The following is a 23374-nucleotide window of genomic DNA, read 5'->3' on the forward strand; positions in this document are numbered from 1 at the left end:
ACCGTTGTTTCAAATTAACAGTAAACCCTTTTTTGAAATTTACACTAAACCATTGTTTGGAATTTAAACTTAACTATTGTTCGGAATTTATACGAAACAATTGTTCGGAATTTACACTAAACCATTGTTCGGAATGCACACTAAACCATTGTTCGGAATGCACACTAAACCATTGTTTGGAATTACACTAATTAATTATTCGGAATTTATACAAAATTATTGTTTGGAATTGTAACCGTCATTATGCTGTGACGCATGTTTTTGTTTACTACCGTTAATTATCTTTCGTATCAATACATTCCATGTCTTCTCTCACCATTTAAAGACATGCTAACCATGTAAAACCGAAGCAGTTTTCTATTTACGGTATAAAGCATTATAATATGATAGAGTAGTAGTAAATTACTTTACTTTTGATTTAAATACCTCGTTATTAAACAACTAATGGTCACAGCGGTCCGGTGAGTCGACGCCATTAGTCAACCGACGTCTATACAGCTATACATGTACATCAAGCTGACAACAAAAGCTGACAACAAAGGAACCAAGGGATGTTTGATACAACAATACCTGCATGATTCTTTAATGACACTTTCTCGGTATTTGTCAGATTAATCAGTAGAGATACTCCGACATCAAACAGTACTTTTTCGTTATAGAATTACCGTTAGATTATTAGTCCAGACAAACCATTATTTATCGTCAAATTAATTATATATTGATGGAAAGAATCGAGAAACACCGCAGAACACGCAACTAAACAGCGATTATACAAAATTCGGAAATTATGAAACAAGTTTTATCAACTAATATTAATTACTTTATGGCTCAAATGTTAAAACACATGAGGTATTAATGCTAGAGGAAACCGGAATACCCGGAGAAATTACCTTTTTACGTCAACTCAAAGAAATCGCTATCCTTTTCGTCACCAAACCGTTCTACTTTCTAACTAAAAGACACTCCCCACGGTAATTGTATGGTCCTGTTGGCTCATTTGGGATTAAGTTTTGTCCCACACCGAGTACCCCGATTTGTACGGTACGGAGATATCCGGGTAGTGCGCAAGATATATGTTGTAAACATAATTCAACTATCAAGGGCGGATCCAGTGGGATGGAGTTCCCCCGCCCCCTTCCTTCGTCCTTCCCACATACACGCATCGCGACCCATTTTGTTCTCGGTCCCTAAACCTGAAGCAAAAGCTTTACTAATCGTCCACATGACTTTTGCCTCACTCAACTCGACGCACTTACAATATCTTTTCTGGATGAAGAATTATTGATGTATTAAGGAAACAAATGATTTGTTGACTACAAATTGATTTGTGGCACCTAATTTGTAATCGTATACAATAGAAAAAGAAAGCCGGTAAAAGACAATAAGATACGAAACAATGTTTCATTTGCCTCTTTAAAACAAAAATTGCATAAAACGCCGTACCGATCGTACAAAAGACTTCTACTAGCTCAGAACAACGTCGGATCTTACTCCGTACTGGCAAGATCAGTATGGGTTTCTTTTACTTGAAGCTGGCAGTCTGATACAGCATTAAAAGAAAAACTGATGTATTATTTCACATTATTGACACAAAACTTATTAATATGGCTTATAAACAACAGAATATTTAAATAGACTAGCGAATTAGTCCATTTCAGTGACAAAACTCACATCTAAGCTGTTATTATTCAAAAACGTCTGCAATTTTCTATATCATATTTTGCATAGATCACAGTTTTTCGTCTACTGTATATATTCCAGTTAAGGTTTTTTACCGCTATGACAGACAGAAATTATGTTTTTCTACTCGAAGGCATTTTCACTTTGGCACTACCATGACCACTGTGCTCTGTACCGTACGGTTTGGCATCACCTGGTGTGTGTCTGCTACGAGAAAACATGTTTGCGGCCGTCCGAGTCGGTCAATTCAGTTAATATATAAAGGCGTTGCGAAACTGGGATTTTTGAAGATTCGGGTAGCCCGCCGGGATAACATCAATTCCAAACGCCAGAATCGGCCACCATGTTACGCTTATTCCTCTGCCTAGCCGAACTGGTGTTGGATTATTTCCGATTGAACAGGCCCTTATGGCCTCTTGTCGTGATAGATCACTGTTTAATGTTTGCCATCTAAGGCAGTGTATGTTATTTGTTATCCCTCGGGTTTCCCACATACAACACGGTTTAGTTTCTATCATTTTACATGATCCATGTGGAAACCTAATAATAAATTCATTTAAGCAATATTGCAAACACGTAATAGCGTGTGAGAGTAAGTTTTGTGAGGTGTTAGACATTCTCGAATCTTGTATGAAATAACTTGGATCTAACTGGTGAATGATTCGATAGAAACTACCGTGTTTGTACGGTACGTATGTTCGCTAATCGATTGATATCATCACTATTGTGTTTTATCCTACTTCGTTTATCACACAGGGGACAATGCCGATGTCTAGTGTTATGTATACTTATACTAGGTAGTAGAAGTATGTATATCAAAGGCATATCTAACTGTAAATGTAATGTATCACAATTGACGGGGAAACGCAAACTACGTGTTGCGGATGGGCATCTATACCAGTCGGATTTCTACATGTATTGATGATATTCCGCTGGCGATGGAAACAAAGGCTTTCTTTTAAATTCTCTATCAGGCGTTCTGCCAGAATGGCGAACTTAACAAAATGGAAGGGTGCAAAGTGTCACGATATGTACGTTACAGTTAAATTAGAAGCCTAGTGCACGGGAAATAAAAAAAAAAGCTGACTTAGTTAAAAGAACTTGAACTTGAACTTTAGTGCAATAGCGTGCACGTTAGATTTAACAAGGGTGTGCACTGGGGTTCAAAACCCTATTTACTGGCGTTAACTACAGTGCACACGGAAATTATCTTTATCATAATATGTCTAGTTTTCATCAGTTTATACTTATTATTTATTTTCCTCCCTTCCCACCTCTAAAAGAAAGAAAGAAAGAAATATAATATCACACGGTACATAATTATATATTTACAATGATATAACGGTTTCCGTTTAAATGAATCAGTTCTATACAAAAACACACGAATCAATGAATTGAAATTCGACACCAAGATCCTAGCTTATGTAAGTCATCTCCCTTATTGTTGGCTCAGCATGTACATTGATATACTGAGGTATACTATTGAACGTTGCAAATAAGAATCATATGAAATAAACATATCATGAAACGAATAAATAAGTATTTTACCGAATGTTGTTAATGGATAAAATCCCATTAATGCGTTAGTAATATACAAAACAAACAGACCCCCCCCCCCCCCCCTCAAGGTTATGGCAAAACAAATAGACCCCCTCAAGGTTATGACAAAACAAACAGACCCCCCTCAAGGTTATGACAAAACAAACAGACCCCCTTCAAGATTATGACAAAACAAACAGACTCCCCTCAAGGTTATGACAAAACAAACAGACCCCCCTCAAGGTTATGACAAAACAAACAGACCCCCCTCAAGGTTATGACAAAACAAATAGACTCCCCTCAAGGTTATGACAAAACAAACAGACCCCCACCCCCCTCAAGGTTATGACAAAACAAATAGACCCCCTCAAGGTTATGACAAAACAAATAGACCCCCTCAAGGTTATGACAAAACAAACAGACCCCCTTCAAGATTATGACAAAACAAACAGACTCCCCTCAATGTTATGACAAAACAAACAGACCCCCTCAAGGTTATGACAAAACGAATAGACCTCCCTCAAGGTTATGAAAAACGAACAGACCTCCCTCAAGGTTATGACAAAACAAACAGACCCCCTCAAGGTTATGACAAAACAAACAGACCCCCCTCAAGGTTATGATTTAGATTTTAGATACCTTGCTATTTAAAAAAAAAATAGAATTGACTCAAAACGTGTAATATGAACTATGTATTTCTGCATCAACATGAAAATCTATTCCTCTTGTTTGTCATTTTAAGACGGATTTTCCCATAGTAAGGTGTCCAAGTCCAAGACCAAATATATTGCGCCACTATTTCGAAGTATTTATTACAGATTACTAAATGATGAAAATTATCTTCAATCTAACCGTAACTACAGAAAGGGTCATCGATACCCTCTTATCAAAATGTGCGTTTTTAAACAACTACATTGTAACCGATACATATAAGAAATAATAATTGTCTGAGAACAGATCCCTGGGGGAAACCTGCATTAATTTGGATGTAGTTTGAGAGAGATATTTTACACCGCCCTAACAAATACCCTTATATACTTGCCAATATTAATTTATGAATTCACCCTTTGTACCATACACGTTCCAAGGCCTTACTTATATCACAGAATATCACTTGCACTTCTTCCATTTCCAATAGCTGTCTTTATTAATCACTATTAGTATTAATTGAATAACAGCTGAGTCACCATTCATAAACTATCCCATGATATCGAGATCCATATTATATAAATATTCGCTCATATTAAATAAAAATAAACACATTTCTATGTGTTACCCCCGACACTTATTAGTGAGATAGATCTGTAATTAGACACACTACTTAGATACATTTTAGTGAAATAGGTCTGTAATTAGACACATTACTTAGATACTTATTAGTGAGATAGGTCTGTAATTAGACACACTACTTAGATACTAATTAGTGAGATAGGTCTGTAATTAGACACATTACTTAGATCCTTATTAGTGAGATAGGTCTGTAATTAGACACACTACTTAGATACTAATTAGTGAGATAGGTCTGTAGTTAAATACGTTACTAGGATAATTGTTTTTAAAGATAGGGGATATATTTGTAAACTTCCATTAATCTTGATACGTATGTTGACGTAGAGACTTAACAATCAATGAACAACATGTGTGATATAACTCATATCTTCCTGCCTTCCTTCAGTAATCTACCATAAACCGAGTCAGGACCGGTGATTTCAATGAATCAAGAATGTTTGAATTTGATTTTAAAGAAAAAATTGTAAAACATTAAATATTTTCCACCAATTACGCGGAGTCGTATTTTTATTCCAAAGTTCATTCGTTAATTTAGTTTGCAGTTTTCCTTTGTGTTACGGACTGCACCGACACATATTTCTTATGTTTCTTTATTGTGGCCATTTGTTTACATTTTGTGAAACTCTAGCTTTAGAGTTAATTCTCTCCTCACAGACCTAATCAGTTACGCATATCATTATACATCTATGGCGGAAATGTTTCCTAACAACGGTTACATTTGGAGACAATATTTAAGAACCCATATTCAAAACTTCATGTTAAATTCAAGTTAATTCCATTTTGTAGAAGTCATCACCTTATCCATGCACAACAGGGGCCGGCGATCTGATCAGTGATGATCCGTTAATAATAGCTGAACAGCAATAGGCTTATATCATAATTTTACCAGGTTTAACCAGGTCCTGCCTTTTAACTCCTGTGTCATACCGTAAAAAATCGAAACCCCCACCCGCTTATCACATATACAATTTCTGGTCATGAAGAAACGATTATATCCATGCTACCATGATTTCCCTCTAGGGTCCTGCCTGCACATGTGGACTTATTTTTTACTTCAAAACATAGATACATTGATGTACTTGCTAGACATGACGAGATAAACACAAGGATGTTACTATGATAAGCCCGGGGCCCTGCCTCTAACCTGTAGACATATATGCAATCTAACTGTAATGGGAACCTTTGCCATGGTTGCTTAAAAATTCCAGATGAGCTACACGGGTCCTTTGGGTTTCTTGTGAATTTGATTTCTAACGAAACCGTTCAATGTTACGCTGATATAAGGTCTTTACCAGGCATCAGTTCAGACTGGCTAGTATATACAAATAAACGGTAGACAAGTCGATGAGGTGAAAATGACTCTGTTCTAAAATGCATTGCCAGTACAAAGCAAACACCCAAAAGTATAAACTTTGATTTGAAAATTTGCCCTTGTTGTCAAAGGTACATGTGGTTTCATTGAGTGGCGGTCAGAGCAAGCTGAACTTTAATGATAATTCGAGGTTCTCATATATACAGCTTCATCACAACCTAGTTCGTAGGTCGTCTCAAAGCGGTTCACAAATTATTATCTATGGTTATAGGGCCTTTGCAACCAGCCAATATCTTTCTCAACTCTCGGGAGCATACAGCCGGTGCTGCCATTTCGGCGCTCATAGCTAGCATTCAACAATTCTAGCACTGCCCAACCACGTACTCATTTACAGCTGAGTAGACTGGAACAGGCGGAGTAAAGTATCTTGCTCAAAGATGCAACGCAGTTCCGTGCCGTGACGCGAACCCGCAACCCTTCGGTTACGAGCCCGGCGTCATGCCACTAGACTACAATGCCTCCAAAAACTGTTAAACTAAGCAACGGGTAAGTTATTGGGAGTTCGTTATTCAAATAACTAAACCTCTGTCATTACTTTTAATTAGTCATTTAATGAACCTTAATTTAACCCTATGACATGGTTATTGGGTAGGCCATATCGCAGGCAGTTTAGACCTTCAAACTGTGTAATCCTAGGCACTCAGCAATCTCCAGGAATGCTTCAAATATCACTTAGATTGTTAAGCAGGGTTGTGGACAAAGTGTTCAAGAAACACGTCCTTTAGCTATAGTTATATGGGTAGATAACCAGAACGTATGTCATACCTACCGACCAGTAATAAGGGTAGATAATCAGAACGTATGTCATACCTACCGACCAGTTATATGGGTAGATAACCAGAACGTATGTCATACCTACCGACCAGTTATATGGTTAGATAACCAGAACGTATGTCATAACTACCGACCAGTAATAAGGGTAGATAACCAGAACGTATGTCATACCTACCGACTAGTTATATAGGTAGATAACCAGAACGTATGTCATACCTATCGACCAGTTATATGGGTAGATGACCAGAACGTATGTCATACCTACCGACCAGTTATAAGGGTAGATAACCAGAGCGTATGTCATCCCTACCGGCCAGTTATATGGTTAGATAACCAGAACGTATGTCATACTTACCGACCAGTTATATGGGTAGATAACCAGAACGTAGGTCATACCTACCGACCAGTTATATGGGTAGATAGCCAGAACGTATGTCATACCTACCGACCAGTAATAAGGGTAGATAATCAGAACGTATGTCATACCTACCGACCAGTTATAAGGGTAGATAACCAGAGCGTATGTCATCCCTACCGGCCAGTTATATGGTTAGATAACCAGAACGTATGTCATACTTACCGACCAGTTATATGGGTAGATAACCAGAACGGATGTCATACCTACCGACCAGTTATATGGGTAGATAACCAGAACGTAGGTCATACCTACCGACCAGTTATATGGGTAGATAACCAGAACGGATGTCATACCTACCGACCAGTTATATGGGTAGATGACCAGAACGTATGTCATACCTACCGACCAGTTATATAGGTAGATAACCAGAACGTATGTGATACCTGCCGACCAGTTATATGGGTAGATAACCGGAACGTATGTCATACCTACCGACCAGTTATATGGGTAGATGACCAGAACGTATGTCATACCTACCGACCAGTTATATGGATAGATAACCAGAACGTATGTCATACCTACCGACCAGCTATATGGGTAGATAACCAGAACGTATGTCATACTTACCGACCAGTTATATGGGTAGATAACCAGAACGCATGTCCTCCCTGCCGACCAGTTATATGGGTAGATAACCAGAACGTATGTGATACCTACCGACCAGTTATATGGGTAGATAATCAGAACGTATGTCATACCTACCGACCAGTTATAAGGTTAGATAACCAGAACGTATGTCATAACTACCGACCAGTAATAAGGGGAGATAACCAGAACGTATGTCATACCTACCGACCAGTTATATGGGTAGATAACCAGAACGTATGTCATACTTACCGACCTTAACTTGACCCAGTATTCCCGTTTGTCATTTGTACCAATCTTATAACATTGCCGCAGTATGGCTCGTATACAGTCCTTTGTTTACCTTAGACTATAAGGTGACTATTTTGTACTCTGACTGGCAGTGAAATGTTCATTTTATTCTCAAATTCCATGGAACTAATTCATATAAAAAGAAGGCCATTTGACTTTTAAAATATCCCTTACTTTTCAAATGTGACATCTCTGCAACTGTTAACCAATTCTAGTCGGTATATATAGTGTGTGTTGCTACTTAATTTGAAAGCTTTTTACACCTGTACGTATAATGCCATCCTGATGTTTTAGTGTTAGTCAATCATAAACGGTGACCGACGTTTTAATTATGATAAGACAGCTGATAGACAAGTATGACCGACGTGAAATTGACTTGCCTTGTATTGGGTGGGAATATAAAGCTAATACAATATACATGGGAGATTACCTCACGTCAAATGTGTATGGAGTTAACGTGCTGTAATTAAGTGCTAGGTCTGGGGGAAATAAATAGTAATGTCTTCCCCGTCAGACACAGGAGTTATGGTCAATAAATACCGTATAATGGTCGACGTTCCCAGGAGATACCGCTAACACGTATACGATGCGCTTTTATAATTTGTTTGTCGTATATATGATATCGCACTGACTTCACAAATAACCAACTACATCCTTATTACAAGGTCCATATACATCCGATCTTACAAGCTGAGATTGAAATTGAAATCACATTAAGCTAGCATAGAAAGCATAATTCATTTTTCTCAAACTTCATTTTTAAAATTCTACTATCAGCTTGTCCAGTTTTGCAATAATTGTGTGTGTATGTAGGACATGTATTTTACGATAATCACCCTAGGGGGACAAAGATACCGATATGTTTGTTAAAAAAATATACAATTTAGATCTCCCTAAAAATGTAAACTCTCCGTCTTCCTGAAACATATTCATACATTATTCCAAATGACGCACAACTTGTGTGAAAAATCTCAATGTCCTCTTCCTTCCTCCACACACCATTTCCAGCGAATATGCATGTGTATATGTCTCTTCATTTTAAATAGAAGAACAACACACACAAGAATGAATATATAATTATTCTTTTTTGCAAGGAAATTTCTCAAATACTGATATTCAAAAATAACCTCACAACCTGGACTATACTGCAACTGCCCCGAACGTAGTGTGATTGTCGTAGGTTACCGGACATGAGATGCAGCAGCGTGCTTATTAGTTATTCTACCACATTTGCGATGTAACGATACTTTCCATTGGTTTATAACCATGGATTTTTGGACGATAGACTTTGCGTGTTTGTGTATTATTTTCCAACAGACCAACACTTTTCGAAAAAACCTCCCCAGCAAATGTACCGGTACAAAATATTTTACCTCTAGATCTACTTAAAATCTGCCAAACGCTAATGGTCAGAATGTTCAGTTGAACTTACCGCGAAGGTGACTAGAAATTATGTTTGTAAATCTGTCAAACGCTGATCTGGTGTGTTGACGAGTGATATATTGGAGGATTTGATTGATAGAAATCAACATCTGACATGAAGCGTTACGTCAATGTGTATCGTTTATCGTCTGTCGAACGAATGACGACTGAAAATTAAAAAAAAATCCTTCCCAAACATTCTCATGTTAAATTAAATTGCCCACAGAGTCAAACATGATAAAAGAAAACACGTAGTTTGTGAAAAGAAAAACATGTACCTGTAGACATTACGACAAATTACGACTAATTTAAATAGTTAGATTATATCTAGGTCACCTTACCTATCAAAGTCATACGGACACTGAGGTAGACATGAAAAATTACCTTCGTTATATTTAACCCGGTAGAATAGATACATGTATAATTAAAAGAAATTTGTACATTATAGTGTAATATATACAAAACCTTCCTTAATTTTTCGTTCTGACATTTTCTCACCCTCATTATATATTCCACCATAAAACACGCACACACGTTGATTTTTTCTTAAAGCTGGATTGGTGACTGGACTTTCATCCTACAAATATTTTGAAATATTAGGTAAGGTTGATTATAATACAAGGCGTTACTGGTGACAACGTTCCGTACCCTTTGTTAACAGAGTTGTCCCCAAGTGTTTTTGATTTTAATCTCATTTGTCGATATACTACTATATTACACCTTTGAGATTATATATTGGAATTTAGTATTATCTAGTAGGGATCCTAATACATCAAGTTGTGTAGGTTATCAAACAAAACAAATAGCAAATTAATACTTTTTTTCTTCTATTAATTTAAAGAACATAACGTAAACAACACTTATTTTAATGCACGTGTTGTCTGCACTGCCACTTATTTTAATGCACATGTTGTCTGCACTGGCACTACCAGTTATGTTTCCTTGCTATTCCCATAGTCATACTTCATTCCGGATATCCAGTTTGACCACTCGATTTGCAGTGAAGCTTTATCAAATATAACGCCGATAACATCACGTAACGATTTTGAAACGAGGCATTTAACATTTAGACATGACCGGGAGCAGTGCTGTCGCCAGTTTTCAGTAATGTAATTAGCTAGCAGTATGACATAAAGGGATTGAATAGACATTACAGCAATGAATAGCAGTAGCAGAGCTACATATCCTGTGGGGCGCGTTAGCGTTCCTCAGAAGATATGTAGATCAGCTACTGCTATTCATTGCCGCAATATACATGGGAACAAACCCATTCAATTCCTATATTTACGTTACGGTAAACTACAATAAAAGAAAGTTGCAATACTTTTTCTAATTTTTTTTTTTAATAATAGTATCGGACAGAAAACAATAAAAAAGGAACAGCCAGAACTCCAGCCTACACACAAACTTCAAATATTCAACTTCCGCCGATCAGCTGATTTTGTTGAAACGAAATATATATATATAGAATCTAATAATAACCCTTGATATTCCTTCATTTTTATAGTTGATCTTATTTGATGTTGTTGGTTCTTTTTGCATTAAACACCCCATGCTATATATTTTTAAAAATGTATGTCCGCACTTTTTCAAATCATCAGTCACCATAGTAACCATCCAGGACACCCGTAACGACAGTAAATGACGATAAATTGATTGATGAAGTACCCTGTGACATTATAAAGTTATCCGGGTTTAGTGTGCAAGTTGATCTTAATGATATCACAGGGATTACCCAATCGGGAACCGTCGGCACTTTCCGTAAACGAGAAAATACCTCGGGAGTAGAAGGCGGAGTATTACAGTTTGAAGCGTGTGTATAAATTGCGAAGTGTAGAATCACAATTTCAACATGATTAAAAGGAGAAACAAATTAAAAAAAATAATCTTTTGATAACCTACCAGCAGTCAAAATATAATGGGATAGGAAACATACTTTTTGGCCTGACTTATGAGTAATTTTAAGTGTTTGGAACTCTGACAATAAAGCGTTTAACAACATTACATTATATAAAAACACAGAGTACGAACTATAAAAATAGATGCAGTTCTACCTCTGATATAGCACGGATCTAAGTCCGTGGTTATAGATATCATATATCACTATTGTTTATATACATTAATAATTTCAAACAGCTGTGTGATTATCAACATAACTCCATGAGCTAATTACATATAATGCCGTCTAAATAACATCAATACAGTACATCAGATAAATACAGTATAACATAAATTTGAATAAACACACGCACATCTCAAACTCATAAACGTATGATTTACCCAGAATCCATCCCTTTCACACCGAATCGGGATACCACATGTTAGCTCATCGGGGCAGACATCTTTGTTTACAAAAGTGGGCCATCGCTATGTAGGTCCCGATATGGTAATGAGATAACAATATGGCGGCAACCTATAGTTACTCCCGAGGTATTTTCTCGTTTCCGGAAAGTGCCGACGGTTCCCGATTGAGGGATTACCTAGCCGGACGTTTGGGTGTTAGAGAGTTCTTGACCACGTAGAACCGATTGCGAGTTGGAACTCAAAATTTAATGACAATATTATACAAAAACAAAAACAAACAAAAAACCCCAGTAGTGCACCATTTTAGGACTCACACAACTAAATCAGCCAATCAGCAAGTGTTTCATATGTTTGTAGTTCCTATCTGAAATAAGTTCCGGCTAATAACTGGGCCACTGAAGGAGTTTAATAAGGAACTGATGACAGATTGTTAGATAAATGAAATGTTCAGGTATTTCACTTTTGAAAAATATATACTTTTGATATGTTTCCATGTCTGTGTGCGGATTTGCACAGGGGCAAAATGTCTGGGGGCGTTTCTGTTTTGGGTCACCGGTTTTGCTTGTAAATTTCCGGTTGTCAATTTCTTGGCGCTGTGACACTCCAATATGCCACTAAACCTACCAAAAACGTCATTTTGTAGCCTTTGGAAGGTATGTATTTATGAATCTAGACAGTTGTCACTAGTCTTGAACTTCAAAAATTAAAGTTATTAGCTAAAATGTTTGGTAATAACATATAGTAAATTATTTAGTTGTGCGAGTCCTTTTATGATTTTTGTAATGTTAAGTATTATTTCTCGTAACTACGTTATCTCGGAGAAGTGGAGATAACTCTTTTCAGAAACGGTACTATGCATAGTTATATGATTTGTCATTGTGTGTGAAATCAGCTGACCGGTTGCACGAGAATCGTTGTTTCCATAGTGTATTCATGGTCTAATGGCAGTTGCTTTCAGTTGGTAGATTCATGTACAGAACAAACATCAAGAATGTAATTACATGTATATGGTATTGTATATCTCCCACTTAATTTAAACTTACTGAAAACGTCACATTGTCTACAATTACCAAAATTAAGATTATCTTTACATCAAAAATTATACCAAAAAGAAAAAAGAATATGCCACTTTAATTGCTGATAAGGTAGAAATTCTAAATTTAATAAAAAGTATTTAACAAAATTTGAATAATAATGATCTAAACATATTCAAATTCCAAATTTAAATGTTACTTATTCTGAAAACTTCGATGGTCCTTTCTTTATAACTGAGGTATCAAAAACTCTTATATGAAAAGTTGATACATGTCCTAGTTTAGATGGATTCGCTGTTGCCTTTTTAAGTGCCATTGGAAAGAATAAGATCTATTAACAATGGTTATGAAAATGGTGAATTATATGTAACTGAAACACAGGGCATCATTTCTTGTTTACCAAAAGGAGATGAACCACGTCAATTCCTGAAAAACTGGAGACCTATTTCTCTTTTAAATATAGTAAATACATAGCTTCTGGAACAATAGCAGGTAGAACAAAAACAGTCTTAGATAAACTTAAACATACAGATCAAACAGGTTATATTTTTATCCTCTTTTCTAAATTTTGGCAATCAAAATACGAAATAACAAGATTATACAAGGATTGAAGTACTTGAAACTGAACAACCAATTTTACTTTCACAGTATACAGACAATACCTCTTCAATCCTGGACGGATTAGAAGTATTACTAAGAGAATCTCGGAAATATTAATAACATGTAGAAAACGAGCGAGGCAGAGCTCAGTGCCTGGTCTATGTTACAATATATGGATATAAAGAAAATATACAAACGGTGCAGAACATGCAAAATTATAGTTTATGATATACCGGAGGTTTAGCGTTGACCATACATGTATCTGCGTACCTCTGCTTCTTAATTTCACATCAAAATCTTTGGAAACAGCGCTCTTCACGTTTATTTTTTAAGAGCAACTTCGATTCGTGACGTTACAATTACATGTCATCACACTACAATAGTAACGTGACGTCACGAAGTACACAAGATTGGTCGACAAACTAGCGTAAAGTTTTACTGTGGCCTGTTGAGACTTGGTTTTAATGTTTTGATTAATTGGTCTTCTTTCTCTTCTCTTAGAAAAGTGTCTGATGGAAATGGTTGATACAAAAGTGATTCATTAAATTTATCTCCAGCACATTCATGAATATGTTTGCTAACATGTAGATTCAGTTCTAATTTGTTGTCTATGTACAGTCATACGTGTTCTGAGTTCATTGACGGTTTGGCCGATGTAGAACTCACCACATTTAGAACAAACTATTGCATAAATAACATTTTGATATTTACAATTCATATTTACCTTCACAGTAAATTTCAAACCATTCTTGAAAATAAAAGTATTACATTCGATAATCATGGGACATATACCACATCTTGGTGTCTTGCACTTGGATACTTATGGTGTTATACAAGAATGATCTAACTTAGAGCATGTCAATATACGTTTCAAGTTCTTAGGTTGGCGTCTACTATATAAAATCACATGTTTATTAAAAATGTTTCTCATAGCCTTAACTCTTCCGTGGATTGAGAGTAGAAACAAAAGGAACTAAGTTTGATTCATCCTTTAGTTTTTGTAGACGGGATGTAAAGGGTCCCTTTTCAATATCTTCCTGTATGCCATGTTCTATTATCTCAGTAGGATAACATTGAACTTTAAGGGATTGCTTTAGTTAAGTAAGCAATTTGAACTTGTTGCTCACTGACGATAGTGAAAATCCGTGAGGCAAGATTAAAAGGAATATTAACTTTAGTGTGTTTACTGTGGTTAGAGTAAAAATTTAGATAATTATGTGCATCTGTAGCCTAACAATATAAATCAGTTGTAATCTTATTTAAATCGAGTTGAACTTAAACATCTAAGAAGGATAAAGACATCTCACTACACTCCATCGTATAACTAATAGACGGATGTAAAGAATTCAAAAGGTTTTGAAATTCATTTAAATCCTTATCAGGAGGCCATATAACAAAATAATCGTCAAGAAACCGTAAGAAAGTATTTCGGATAAATTCAGTAAAGTTTTCCCCAAACTTTGTTCAATCTTAGAATAATTAAGGTTGCATATTTATATAGGGGCAACCTTAGGTCCCATCGCTGTACCCTTAATCTTTTGAAAATATTTTAGGCCAAAATAAAAAGAATCACGAATGAGTATGTCTTTACTCCAAGCTCTAGACATTGTTCTCGATTGTAATTCTACCAATCTACCAATCTATCCACCGAAAACAACTGCCATTAGACCATGAATACAACGATTCTCGTGCAACCGGTCAGCTGATTTCACACACAATGACAAATCATATTACTACGCATAGTAGCGTTTCTGAGAAGAGTTATCTCCCCTTCTCCGAGATAACGTAGTTGCGAGAAATAATACGAAACATTACAAAAATCATGTATGGTGCACTTTTGTATTATTATTTATTTATTTTTTATTTGAAATTAAAAAAAAAAATAACATTGTCATATTAAATACTGACTTCCAACTCGCAACCGGTTCCTCGTGGTTAAGAACTTTCTAACACGTCCGGCTGGGTAATCCCCGTGACATCAACTCGCACATTAAAACCAGGGTACTTCATCAATAAATTTATCATCATATACATCTGCAGGTTTATTGGCAAACAGCATATTCAACGGCTGTTCATTTACCTTCAAATAAGCTCTGTGCCTTCTGCCGACGGGTGTCCTGGATCGTTACTATGGTGACCGATGATTTGAAATAGTGCGGACATAAACTTTTTAAAATACATAATATAGGGTGTTTAATGCAAAAAAACACCAACAACATCAAATAAGATCAACTTTCAAAATGAATGAATATCAAGTGATGGTTATTATTAGATCCTATATATATATATTTTTCGTTTCAACAAAATCAGCTGTTCGGCGGAAGTTGAACATTTGAAGTTTGTGTGTAGGCTGGAGTTTTGGTTGTTCCTTTTTTTATGGTTTTCTGTCCGATACTATAATCAAAAATTAAAAAAATCAGAAAAAGTGTTGCAACTTTCTTTTTATTGTAGTTTACCGTAACGTAAATATGAATTGTATTGAATGTTTTTCATGTACATTGCCGCAATGTACATGAAAAAAATCCATTCAATCACTATATAAACAACACACCATAATATCGGAAGAAATCTCGCAAAGAAAAAGTGTCTGTGATACTTTTAAAACATTATACATAATTACAATTACATATAAAGAGGATACATATGTATATAGAACCGATAGTTCTACAGGATTCTATACATGTATGATATCGTCACAAATCTCAATCTCGTTAAAATACATAGCCATTTTTGTACCGATTTATATATCTCAAGTCCTATACGGGTAATGTGATGACTCCACATTTAAATGAAGCCATCTATCTCTAAATGTTAATGCTAGATTTATTAAACATTTCTAACGTGTTAATTGCCTTTGATGTAAGACCAGTTATTTACTTCTTCCTGACATTTCCGGTTCGGGTTTACGGATATATTCTAATCGTTGTTTCTGTGTATTAACAGCGCTGTTTCTCGCACTTTTTTTACAGATAGCATTTATAGAATATCTTTCTACATCCAGATCATATTGAAGATTTAAATACGATCGCAATGAATTCTAAATAAAAATAAAAAAAACAAAAAAAATTATTAACATCTCCTTCCCGACGATCATGCTGTAATGGTGTTATGAACCACACAATGTCAAAAAGCTGTACCACTTGTAAGATTAAGTAGAGCGTTTATCTTTATACATTAAAAAGCTCATTTTCGTAATTGCAATGATTTAAATAATTCAAATGGTTGCAGTATTACGTTTGTATTAAAATATTTCAACTGGGATTGTAAGAATGTCATTTGCAGCCTATCTACATGTTATACTAACGTGTTCTGTAGGAGACGTAAATATTGTCTGCACCCAGTCTTTATAAAAGTTTAACAAATAAAAAATATATACTTACTTACATTGTCTTGCCTTCCATTTACTTTATTATCCGGCATAGATTGGATGTCTTTCTTAGTGCACTATACATCACTCCGGTATTCGGTTCCGTAGAATACTCCACACATTCAGTTTCCGCTCTGGTGACGTCAGAATCTATTGGACTGGCGCCAGGTCTGAACGGGCCCCTCAAACATTCCATGTAATTTTCACTTTCGACAAAAGCATAACGCATGCGCTTAGATGATTGCTTATGACGAACCCTGCGTCTCCATTGCTCTTGTCGCCTCTTGTGGTAGCACCAGAAGTTTGTGGCAAGAAACGTTATAAAGACGACGGACAGAATAACATAGGGCAACCATATTAAGTTATTCCATTCTGTGTCCGAGGCTCCGGCCACTGTCACATCCTCCGTCAGGGGGCTGGATGACGTCATGAAATTTACAGGTGACTGAGGTTACATATCTAAATAATCCGTCTTAAGAGTCATCTACCTGTCAATCCTATCTGAAACAATAAAATGTATGCAAAATACAAAAGTTTCTTCCGGACGGACAAATCCGTATATCGCTCGTAATTATTTACATTCTAAAACGATTTCATGCAAATTGAGATAACCGTTTTGTATTCGCTATCATGCAATAACAGCCTTACTGATAGCTAGTTCCTAGTGCTGTATCATTTAACCATTACGTTGTGTGGCATTGAATTCGTATTCGTATTTGGAAAACTATCTAACAAATAAAGCAGATTTCATTGGTAAAAAATCTCCTTCTAAACCCTTAATCTTCCATTGGTTGTGTGTATGGCCACATAGAATTCACATTAGACGTTTGCATTACGATGAAGACGCCTTAACTCGAGTCGAGCTCGATTAATGACGGCATGCCTCCGCTCACCGACCGTTCTGCACCAGCACATTCACGACTCTCATTAGCGAAGTGTATATACATGTACGGAAACATCTTCGTTTTAACGCAGTCCTTCCTATTCCTTACAAGGATGGCTATTACATAACGATGTCAATGTTATATTATAGATATTCTATCGCTAACACTACTAGACCGACCGAGGGAGCGACCGTCGTTGGTTGGAGTAAGATTGCACTACATCGTCTACTATCGATTCTTCACAGACCGGCGTACCTTATGAGCCTGGCTGCTGTCCCTGCTCAGCCTCGTACCTCCCGGTAACAGTATAATGTACCTCATCTCGTCACACTGTCACCTATTTCAGGGATGTCATGTTTAGACCTACATCTTGTATACTTTAAAGGCCGTACATTTTGATTATCTTCAAGGTCAAATATGTAAATACTTACCTATTATGGTCATACAGGTTTGGCCATGAATAGACTGACCAAACATATATCAGTTATGTCATGCATAGACTGACCAAAGGTATACGAGTTATGTCATGCATAGACTGACCAAAGGTATACCAGTTATATCATGTATAGACTGACCACAGATATACCAGTTATGGGTTGTATAGACTGGCCAAAGGTATACCAGTTATGTCATGTATAGACTGACCAAATGTATACAAGTATACCAGTAATGTCATATATAGACTGACCAAAAGTATACTAGTAATATCATGTATAGACTGACCAAAAGTATACCAGTATACCAGTAATGTCATGTATAGACTGACCAAATGTATACCAGTATACCAGTAATGTCATGTATAGACTGACCAAAAGTATACTAGTAATGTCATGTATAGACTGACCAAAAGTATACCAGTATAACAGTAATGTCATGTATAGACTGACCAAATGTATACCAGTATACCAGTAATGTCATGTATAGACTGACCAAATGTAAACCAGTAATGTCATGTATAGACTGACCAAAAGTATACCAGTATACCAGCAATGTCATGTATAGACTGACCAAATGTATACCAGTAATGTCATGTATAAACTGACCAAATGTATACCAGTATACCAGTTATGTCATGTATAGACTGACCACAGATATACCAGTAATGTCATGTATAGACTGACCAAAAGTATACCAGTATACCATAATGTCATGTATAGACTAACCAATAGTATACCAGTATACCAGTAATGTCATGTATAGACTTACCAAAAGTATACCAGTATACCAGTAATGTCATGTATAGACTGACCAAAAGTACACAAGTCACGTCATGTATAGACTAACCAAAAGTATATACTAGTCATGACATGTATAGACTGACCAAATGTATACCAGTCATGTCATGTATAGACTGACCAAATGTATACCAGTAATGTCATGTATAAACTGACCAAATGTATACCAGTATACCAGTTATGTCATGTATAGACTGACCACAGATATACCAGTAATGTCATGTATAGACTGACCAAAAGTATACCAGTGATGATAACTTTACTCAGGTGACCATTATACCGGATACTGACAACATGTTATCGATAACTTTACTCACGTGTCCATTATACCGGACACTGACAATATGTTATCAATAACTTTACTCACGTTTCCATTATATCGGAAACTGACAATACGTTACACTTGTATCGATAACTTTACTCACGTGACCATTATACCGGAAACTGACAATATGTTATCGATAACTTTACTCACGTGTCCATTAAACCGGAAACTTACAATATGTTATCGATAGCTTTACTCACGTGTCCATCATACCGGACAATGACAATATGTTATCGATAACGTAACTCACGTGTCCATTATACCGAATACTGACAACACATTATCGATAACGTTACTCATGTGTCCATTATACCAGACACTGACAATATGTTATCGATAACTTTACTCACGTGACCATTATACCGGACACTGCCAATATGTTATCAATAACTTTACTCCCGTGTCCATTATACCGAATACTGACAACATGTTATGGATAACTTTACTCACGTGACCATTATACAGGACACTGACAATATGTTATCAATAACTTTACTCACGTGTCCATTATACCGGACACTGACAATATGTTATCGATAACTTTACTCACGTGACCATTATACCGGAAACTGACAATATGTTATCGATAACTTTACTCACGTGTCCATCATACCGGACACTGACAACATGTTATCGATAGCTTTACTCACGTGACCATTAAACCGGACACTGACAATATGTTATCAATAACTTTACTCACGTGTCCATTATATCGGAAACTGACAATACGTTACACTTGTATCGATAACTTTACTCACGTGACCATTATACCGGACACTGACAATATGTNGCCAGTAATGTCATGTATAGACTGAACAAATGTATACCAGCAATGTCATGTATAGACTGACCAAAAGTATACCAGTANCTGACAATATGTTATCGATAACGTTACTCACGTGTCCATTATACCGAATACTGACAACATGTTATCGATAACGTTACTCATGTGTCCATTATACCAGACACTGACAATATGTTAACGATAACTTTACTCACGTGACCATTATACCGGACACTGACAATATGTTATCGATAGCTTTAATCACGTGTCCATCATACCGGACACTGACAACACGTTATCGATAGCTTTACTCACGTGACCATTATACCGGACACCGACAATATGTTATCGATAACTTTAATCACGGGTCCATCATACCGGACACTGACAACATGTTATCGATAACTTTACTCACGTGACCATTATACCGGAAACTGACGATATGTTATCGATAACTTTACTCACGTGTCCATCATACCGGACACTGACAACATGTTATCGATAGCTTTACTCACGTGACCATTATACCGGACACTGACAATATGTTATCGATAACTTTAATCACGTGTCCATCATACCGGACACTGACAACATGTTATCGATAACTTTACTCACGTGACCATTATACCGGACACTGACAACATGTTATCGATAACTTGACTCACGCGTCCATCATACCAGAACACTTTAATCACAATAGTTTGTCTTGGTCGGTTTTATGCCGCCCTCTTTCAGTAAATTATCACTGCAGTATGATGCTGTAACCTTTTCTATGGTCTGCCCCTTTAAAACGTTTGTGTGTTACGACCTGTGTTGTATTGGATATATCCTTCTACAGCTAATGTTTTACAAACCTTGTTAATGGCCACAATGTATTCTCTTACATGTAAAAGCTTTATAAGACCAGAACCCATTTTCCTCGGTACTCCCCAGTGACCTACCGTGGCTTGTCCATTAAGCTAAATGGTAACTTAATTGGCGATTGAGGAAAACATCCGGGCGACTGATTGGATGTGAATGGCCTTTTGTCGCAACCAAATGGTGATCCTTGTTTACAGGCAGAATTTATTCATTAAGACACGACAAGGAATGCAGACATCACCAGTTTCCATTTGGCAGATAGAGCGAACGATTTAGTAAAATGAAGAATAGATATTCTAAATTCATCAGTGTATGATGTTAGACAAAGTCACAAACATCCGTGTTTGATTTTCACACAAACTAGTGAACTTTTACCCACCTCTAGTCGAATACACATACTTTGTATTAAAGCAGGAATAAGTATATTGTGTCAATAGTTTTGTTTACAGATGACTGACAAGAGTATAATTTTATGTCTTCTTCGAATGAAAACAAACTGTAAATGAAATTTTGATGACGCATACATGTAGCTGCATCATTTTAAGAAGGTTGGCAGTTAATTTAGATGAGGTAATACTGACCTTTTATCTACTGATCATTGACAGGAGAGGTTTTGTATTGTATAATAAGTATTATCAATTGATCATTTACAGGAGGATTTTTGTATTGTATCATTAGTATTATCCATTGACTATTTTTAGTATTATCAACTGACCATTTACAGGATTAGTTTTGTTTTGTATCATTAGTATTGTCATTTGACCATTAACTGAAGGGTGTTTGTACTGTATCATTAGTATTATCAATTGACCATTTACAGGAGAGGGTTTTTTATTGTATCATTAGTATTACCTTTTGACCATTTACACGAGAGTTTTTGTACTGTATCATTAATAATATCTATTTTTCATTTACAGGAGGAATTTTGTATTGTATCATTTGTATTGTCTGTTGACCCTTTACATGGGTGATTTTGTATTGTATCATTAGTATTGTCCAGACTTCCGCAGGTACTCATGGAGGAAAAAACCCAATTAAGCAAGCTAGGCTAGATTTTTTCCTTACAACTGACAATCTTTAGAACTAGGGACTATAGAAATTTAACACTAGTTTACTTTATGATAATGAATATGTGAAGAAGGTAAAAGATACAAATGAACGTATAAAGAAACAATATGCAGATAGTATATATGATGGAAATATAGAAGACATTGACAATAAAGAAATTAGATTTTCAATCGAAGACCAACTTCTTTTTAGAAACTCTACTGGTGGAAATTAGAAGCACAAGTATTTCTTATGCAATACAGAAGTCAAAAAAGACATAAAGACAAGAAAAAGAATTAATGGAAATTATAAATAGGATAGAATCTGAAGACAATTTAGCAAATACATTTGATATTTTACACCAAAAAAAAAAGAGAATTAGAAACCCTCAGACAAATAAAAATGAAATGACATCTAATTAGGTCTAAAGCTAACTGGATAGAAGAGGGTGGAAAGGCAACAAAATACTGCAGTCTGGAGCCATATATTTCAGGGTTTTGTATTGTACCATTAGTATTGTCTATTGACCATCATTAGTATTGTCTATTGACCAACATAAGTATTGTCTATTGACCATCATTAGCATGTCTATTGACCATCATTAGTATTGTCTATTGACCATCATTAGTATTGTCAATTGACCATTTACAGAAGGGTTTTGTATTGTATCATTAGTATTGTCTATTGACCATTTACAGCAGGGTTTTGTATTGTATCATAAGTATTGTCTATTGACCATTTACAGGAGGGTTTTGTATTGTACCATAAGTATTGTCTATTGACCATCATTAGTATTGTCTATTGACCATCATTAGTATTGTCTATTGACCATCATTAGTATTGTCTATTGACCATCATTAGTATTGTCTATTGACCATCATTAGTATTGTCTATTGACCATCATTAGTATTGTCTATTGACCATCATTAGTATTGTCTATTGACCATCATTAGTATTGTCTATTGACCATCATTAGTATTGTCTATTGACCATCATTAGTATTGTCTATTGACCATCATTAGTATTGTCTATTGACCATCATTAGTATTGTCTATTGACCATCATTAGTATTGTCTATTGACCATCATTAGTATTGTCTATTGACCATCATTAGTATTGTCTATTGACCATCATTAGTATTGTCTATTGACCATCATTAGTATTGTCTATTGACCATCATTAGTATTGTCTATTGACCATCATTAGTATTGTCTATTGACCATCATTAGTATTGTCTATTGACCATCATTAGTATTGTCTATTGACCATCATTAGTATTGTCTATTGACCATCATTAGTATTGTCTATTGACCATCATTAGTATTGTCTATTGACTATCATTAGTATTGTCTATTGACCATCATTAGTATTGTCTATTGACCATCATTAGTATTGTCTATTGACCATCATTAGTATTGTCTATTGACCATCATTAGTATTGTCTATTGACCATCATTAGTATTGTCTATTGACCATCATTAGTATTGTCTATTGACCATCATTAGTATTGTCTATTGACCATCATTAGTATTGTCTATTGACCATCATTAGTATTGTCTATT

The sequence above is a fragment of the Mizuhopecten yessoensis genome, unplaced genomic scaffold (genome assembly GCF_002113885.1).
Source record: "Mizuhopecten yessoensis strain PY_sf001 unplaced genomic scaffold, ASM211388v2 scaffold5629, whole genome shotgun sequence".
In the NCBI taxonomy this organism is placed as follows: Eukaryota; Metazoa; Mollusca; class Bivalvia; order Pectinida; family Pectinidae; genus Mizuhopecten; species Mizuhopecten yessoensis.